Genomic DNA, 7,338 nt, shown 5'->3' with positions numbered 1-7,338 from the left:
AAGTCATTTCCAGTCCCCGATCCAGTCATTTATTTAAATTTAAATATTTCAGAAATTTTCGCAGATAATAGTCATGTGTTCTTTAGTAATCAGACGACCAGGTGTGCAGCTATGTCAGTAAGCAAAGTCAGTTTTTCTAATAATTCAGATCTCAGACAAATGTTGTCCAGTATCAGCAGATAGGACAGCATTGCACTAAGCTGTGCCATTCACGAGCAGATATATAGACAGCGTTATCCCAAAACACCATCATGAGGTAAAAATTTTTTTCAGTTTATTCAGATTGATTTCACAGGGCCATGGCGTAGTGCTGCTTGCGTCAAAATTTATCAGTTTTCATGAGTTAAGATATTATCAGAAAAAAAATTATTTTTATTTTCATACGGGAAGGTTACAACATGCTGTTAGCTCCAGGTAGCATGCTTTATCCAGGCTTTATCCTTGTCGCGTTTCTTCAAAATGTTCAAATGTGTGTGAATTCTTATGGGACTTAACTGCTAAGGTCATCAGTCCCTAAGCTGACACACTACTTAATTTAAATTATCCTAAGGACAAACATACACACCCATGCCCGAGGGAGGACTCGAACCTCCGCCGGGACCAGCGGCACAGCCCATGACTGCAGCGCCCCTAACCGCGCGGCTAATCCCGCGCGGCATGATGAAGTCAAAACAGTGGCGATACAATGGTTAACAAGTCGGGCGGCAGACTTCTATGAGGAGGGTATTCAAAAACTGGTACAACGTTATGACAAGTGCCTCAATATTGACGGAAATTATGTAGAAAAGTAGATTAAGGTACAGGCTTTCATGGAAAAGACCGCCTAAGACCGGTCGGCTAATCCTGCGCGGCAGCGTTTCTTCCAATTAACTGAATTGCTAAGTGGCTTCCTTATCGTTCCGGTTTCTCACGTAATCTCACTAGTTAAGGCGGGCTACTTGCAACTTTGCAAAAGTTTCCATCTTAAATGTCTGTAACGAACGTGCTTGAAGCTTAGGGAACGACGCGCCGATACGGGTCTTACGCAGGGCAGCGGAGTGAACCGGGCGGCACTGCTTATATCTGCGACACGAGCGCTGCGGTTCACCGAACAGCTGGAAAACGCTCTTAGGAAACATCTGACTCCCTCCAGCAGGCCCGAGCCGCTTGCGTAATATCAGAGTCTGCCAAGCGCAGTTGGCCTGCAGTCTCGTGTAACACACGCACACGAAAGCAGTGCAGATGGACAGCAAGGTCCTCTTGTTGTTGCTGGTGGCAGTGGTCGCCGCAGAAGAACCGAACAGGCTGGCCGATTTCGGCTGGCCGGACATCATCGTCAAGCAGCCGGAAGAGCTGCCGGGCGGCTACGCGGTTTCGGCATCGGCGGTCCCGGGGTCGGTGCTCGCCTGGGCCGCAGCAGCAGCCGCCGTGGTGCGCTACCTGCTGCGCGCGTAGCGCGAAGACAGAGGTCCAGGTGAGCAGCGCTCTCCCACTCGCCAGCGGTGGTGCTTGTTCACGGGGTAAAGAGGAGGGGGCATGGCGGGAGCCTACAAGCAGAGCAGGTTGGGGAAACAGGTCTCAATAAATATACACTACTGGCCATTAAAATTGCTACACCAAGAAGAAACGCAGATGATAAACGGGTATTCATTGGACAAATATATTATACTAGAACTGACATGTGATTACATTTTCACGCAATTTGGGTGCATACATCCTGAGAAATCAGTACCCAGAGCAACCACATCTGGCCGTAATAATGGCCTTGATACGCCTGGGCATTCAGTCAAACAAGGCTTGGATGGCGTGTACAGGTACAGCTGCCCATGCAGCTTCAACACGATACCACAGTTCAACAAGAGTAGTGAGGGGCGTATTGTGACGAGCCAGTTGCTTGGCCACCATTGACCAGACGTTTTCAATTGGTGAGAGATCTGGAGAATGTGCTGGCCAGGGCAGCAGCCGAAAATTTTCTGTATCCAGATAGGCCCGTACAGGACCTGCAACATGCTGTCGTGCATTATCCTGCGGAAATGTAGGGTTTCGCAGGGACTGAATGAAGGGTAGAGCCACGGGTCGTAACACATCTGAAATGTAACGTCTACTGTTCAAAGTGCCGTCAATGGGAACAAGAGGTGACCGAGACGTGTAACCAATGGCACCCCATACCATGACGTCGGGTGATACGCCAGTATGGCGATGACGAATACACGCTATTAATGTGCGTTCACCGCGATGTCGCCAAACACGGATGCGACCATCATGATGCTGTAAACAGAACCTGGATTCATCCGAAAAAATGACGTTTTGCCATTCGTCCACCCAGTTTCGTCGTTGAGCACACCATCGCAGGCGCTCCTGTCTGTGATGCAGCGATACGATAAACCGCAATCGCGATAGCCTACAATCCGACCTTTATCAAAGTCGGGAACGTGATGGTACGCATTTCTCCTCCTTACACGAGGCATCACAACAAGGTTTCACCAGGCAACGCCGGTCAACTGCTGTTTGTGTGTGAGAAATCTGTTGGAAATTTTCCTCATGTCAGCACGTTGTAGGTGTCGCCACGGGCGCCAACCTTGTGTGAATGCTCTGAAAAGCTAATCATTTGCATGTCGCAACATCATCCTCCTGTCGGTTAAATTTCGCGTCTGTAGCACGTCATCTTCGTGGTGTAGCAATTTTAATGGCTAGTAGTGTAGAAGTGACGACGACCCGTCTGGATTGATTTAGAGAAGAATCCAGAAGTCTAGACGAGGTTTCATCGTGACTGTCGCAGAATGGAAATACCTCAGTTATCAACGTAACTGAGAGAAAATACTGAGGAAAGCCGAAATACTACTGAGAACCGTATATTTCTGCGTGTGTGTATGTGTGTGTCAGTGTGTGCATCGTCGAAGGAGGAGGGAAACGAGAGAAGAAAACAGATGCACACCTTTGTTTCAGGAACGGTTCAGCAAACCGAAATGACGTTCTAGTTAAAAACTAGTGCGAAGCAGTGCACTTTATGTTGTTTCATTTTCAATCGCTTCAACCCTCGTATGAATCGAGAAATTAAAGCAGTTTGTTTGATGGAACGGTGTACTTTTTTTAACGGCATTCGAAAGCTCCTGAAAAGACGAATATAGTGATGTGCGTTTAAACGTTTCGCAGTAGTGTTTAGTAATATGCTCAGACTGAAAGACGAGACTGCCGGAAACGGCTATTAACGACTGAACAGTTCAGGAAATAAAACGACTATTACCTGTATCATCCTTTTACTTCTCTCCCAAAACCATTTCATTAATTCACTGTTTCTTTTCTTCCTTCGTCTGTCCAGTTTTTGTCTGTTACTTGTATCGCTGAGAAGTGTTTAATTTCTTTGTTTTTTATTTTAATTCTGGATTGTTGTCTGTCTTCAATTTCTTATTCTGAAATTTTCAGTTTTACAGGTGATCTAGGGTTTCTTTCATCCAGCTGGTTATTTCCATTAACTTTTTTTTAAATGAGTGTTTCTTTTGGTGAGTGTGTTTCCATCCACCGCACATACGTGTCCGTAGAGCTGTAGCTATCTTTTCCTAAATTCATCTGTGACGTCTGTATGTTCGTAGAATTCCTTTGTAGGTGGTCTGACCCAAGTTCCGCTTCGGAAAGCAGCGCTGTAAAATTTTCGTTCCTGTTTCTCTATGTTATGAATTTTTCACATCCCTGTAATTACTGTGGTTTGTCTCACATACAAGCCTTCCGGTAGAACTATCGTGATGTAGTAGCGCATATTTTCGTTACGAGATGTTGCTCTTTTTGTTGTAGTGATTAAATATCAGTTTGTACGCCTTTTACTCTCTGAATATTTTCTCTGTGTTGAAGATTGTCTTCAATCTTGTGGGTTGGGTGGTTTCTCCTAAGTAGTTGGGGAACAAACATTGTACCTGTGAGATTTTTCCATACGTGTTTTCAGTGGGAGTCTTCTGATTGATTTAGTGTCCATACACTGAATTTTTTCATGGGAAATTTACATTCGGTTTTACAGGAGATTTCATGTAGTTTATCTAGTTCTGCTTTGCGTTGCTTTTTAATATAGACAGGTCATCTCCACATGTCAAGGATATCACAGTGACCCCTTTTCCTTTCTCTTTTCCTATTTTGATATCTTTGACGTGTCTTGTTTGATTATTTGTTCCAACATGAGGTTGAACAAGAGTGACGATATGCTAGCTTCTTGTCGGACTCATATGTGAATTTCCAGTGAGTTTGAAATTTCTCACACGAGTTTCACTTTCCAGATAATATTTGATGGAGTACGTCTGTGATATTACAATCGACTGCTAATTCTTCTAGTCTGTTAAACAGAGTTTGTCTGTCAACAGAATCGTAAGTTCTTTTGAAATCCACAAACGTGAGTGTGGTGTCGGCATCGCTGATGTGTAGAACGGTTTTGAACTTCCACAACTCTTCAGCACAGGATCCCCCTTTTCTGAATCTCGCCTAATACGTTTGCGGCTCAAGTCGACCCAGCAAAGCTTTAGAGAAAATTTTATAAGTTACGGGGAGATGTGAATTCGTCTGTGATTGTTCGGAGCTGTTTTGTCATCTGTTATTGATTCGTTGCATCAAGGTGCTCCTCCATTTTTTGGGGGATTTTTTCTGTTTTCCATACTCCTGATATTATTCTGTGAATTTTTTGTGTTATGTTTTTGTGGTTCAGTTCCCATAATTCTACAATAATTCCATCTCCTCCAGGTACTCATTTATCTTTCAGTGATTTGAGTTTCACTATTTCTTCCTGTGAGGATCGAAGAGAGTCAAGATTTGCTGCTAGTTTTGAAAATCGGAGTTACTCAGATGGCTTCTCGCAGTTGTGAGTTGTGGAGTGTAGAGAAATGTTTGGCTACAATTTCACACTTGCTTCTGTACTACTTTCCAGAGGTCCCTCAAGTCGTTTGAAGAAAAGACTGAAAGGTTAGTAGCCGGCTAAATTTTCTCTGAATGTCTTGTAAAAGTTACAGGTATTCTTGGTAAAGTCTCATGTGTGAATTTGCAAATGGCTCTGAGCACTATGGGACTTAGCATCTGAGATCATCAGTCCCCTAGAACTTAGAACAACTTAAACCTAACTAACCTAAGGACATCGCACACATCCATGCCCGAGACAGGATTCGAACCTGCGATAGTTGCAGTGGCGCGGTTCCGTACTGGAGCGCCTAGAACCGTTCGGCCACCATTGGCCAGCGTGAATTTCCAATGAGTCTGAGATTTCTCCCACGAATTTCACTTTCCATGTCTTTCCTGGAGTACGTCTGTGATCTTCCAATCGACTCCTAATTCTTCTAGTCTGTTAAACAGCGTTTGTCTGTCAACAGAATCGTCAGTTCTTTTGAAATCCACGAATGTAACTGTAATCTTCCGACAGCGCTGAAGTGTTCAACCTCTTATTGCCGAAGTTGAGGTTTTACCGTCGAATGATTTCAGAGGCTTTATGTACATAAAACACGAAACAAAAAATTCCGCTTGGTTTTTATTGTTCCGTACCTCAATCGGAAAAATGGAACCCTTGTAGACTAACTTTGTCTGTCTGTCTGTCCGTCCGTTAGGACTCTTAACAATAAAAGTTGAGATTAAATGTTTCTATTTTTGAGCGCAGTATGTTCGGGCCAGACAGATAAAGTACGGTAACAGCTAAGGATGAAGAAAGACGCCATACTGCCTGTCTGGCTGAAATGATCTAGATCTCAGACTGCTCCCGTATCAGAACACTTACAGCCTGAAAGTGCTAAGGAACTTGCAAAAGAGATGGGTAGTGAATTTTCTGCAAGCCACTGCTGGTTGAAGCGCTCAAGAGAGGAAAAAGTACAGAATCGAAATACATTTGTAGTGAAATTAACCAAGTTTACCGACTGTAACTACAGGCTGATTTGCCGTTTTGCATACAGTACTTGAATAACGTGACGCCAGAGATGTCTTCAGCACAGACGAAACAGAATTATTTCATCGCTGCGTACCCAAGAAAGTTTTGACGTGGGTCACGGGAGGGGATTACTGTAAGCATGCTGAAGTGGATGTACGAATAGGTTGCAGTAACTGCCCAGACATGAAGCAGCTTGCACAGGATAGACTTACGTTGAGAGTTCTACATCTACATACATGTTCCGCAAGCTACCGTAAGGTGTGTGGCGGAGGGTACAATTAGTCGTTTCCTTTCCTGTTCCACTGCCAAACAAAGCGAGGGAAATGCCTCTATATGAGACCTAATTTCTTGTACCGTATCTTCGTGGTCCCTACGCGAAATAGTATATGTTGGCGGCAGTAGGACCGTTCTGCAGTCAGCTCCAAATGTCGGTTCTCTAAATTTTCTCGCTAGTGTTCTTTGAAACGAATATCTTCTTTCCTCCAAGGTTTCCCACTTAAGCTCCCAAAACATTTCCGTAACACTTGCATGCTGATCGAACCTTCCGCTAACAAATCTAGCAGCTCGCCTCTGAATTGCTTCGATGCCTACTTTCAATCCGACCTGGCGCGTATTCCAAACACTTGAGCAGTAATCAAGAATAGATCGCACTAACGTTCTGTATGCGGCCTCCTTTACAGATGAACTATTCTTTCCTAAAATTCTCCCAATAAGCCAAAGTCGACCACTCGCCTTCCCTGCTATAAACCACACAAGCTCGTTCCATTTCAAATCGCTTCGCAACGTTACGCCCAGGTATTTAAACGATGTAAGTGTGTTAACCGGCACACTACTAATGCGGTATCCGAACATTTCGGGTTTGTTTATCCTACTCATCCGCATTAACTTACATTTTTCTGCATTAAAAGCCAGCTGCCATTCGTCACAGCAACTAGAAATTTTGTCTAGATCATCTTGTATCAACCTACAGTCACTTATCTTCGACACCTTGCTGTACGCCACAGCATTATCAGCGAACAACCGCAGATTGCTGTCCACCCTCTCTGCCCTATCAGTTATGTGTATAGCCGGCCGCGGTGGTCTAGCGGTTCTAGGCGCTCAGTCCGGAGCCGCGCGACTGCTACGGTCGCAGGTTCGAATCCTGCCTCGGGCATGGATGTGTGTGATGTCCTTAGGTTAGTTAGGCTTAAGTAGTTCTCAGTTCTAGGAGACTGATGACCACAGATGTTAAGTCCCATAGTGCACAGAGCCATTTGAACCATTTTGAAGTTATGTGTATAGAAGATAGCAACTGTCCCAAGACACTTCTCTGGGGCACTCCTGAGCTTACATCTGTCTCCGGTGAACACTCGCCGTCGAGGACAATATACTGGGTTCTATTGCTTAATAAGTCTTCGACCTAGTGACATATTTGGGAGTCTAACCCGTATGCACGTATTTTTATCAAGTCAGCAATGGGGTACCATGTCGAACGC

General features: G+C 44.5%; 1 long non-coding RNA gene across 1 annotated transcript in view; it reads left to right on the top strand.

Moving 5' to 3' along the window:
- The first annotated feature begins 987 nt into the window (after positions 1-987).
- The window catches only part of LOC126419236 (uncharacterized), a 60,139-nt gene continuing 53,788 nt past the window's right edge, over positions 988-7,338 (top strand). Inside the window, exon 1 of the long non-coding RNA XR_007575944.1 lies at positions 988-1,453. This is a non-coding gene — a long non-coding RNA (uncharacterized LOC126419236). The remainder of the gene's footprint in view (positions 1,454-7,338) is intronic.

This window comes from Schistocerca serialis, chromosome 9 (genome assembly GCF_023864345.2).
Source record: "Schistocerca serialis cubense isolate TAMUIC-IGC-003099 chromosome 9, iqSchSeri2.2, whole genome shotgun sequence".
Lineage (NCBI taxonomy): Eukaryota > Metazoa > Arthropoda > Insecta > Orthoptera > Acrididae > Schistocerca > Schistocerca serialis.
Note: the sequence above shows the minus strand (reverse complement) of the source record. Positions and strands in the feature narration are given on the sequence as shown.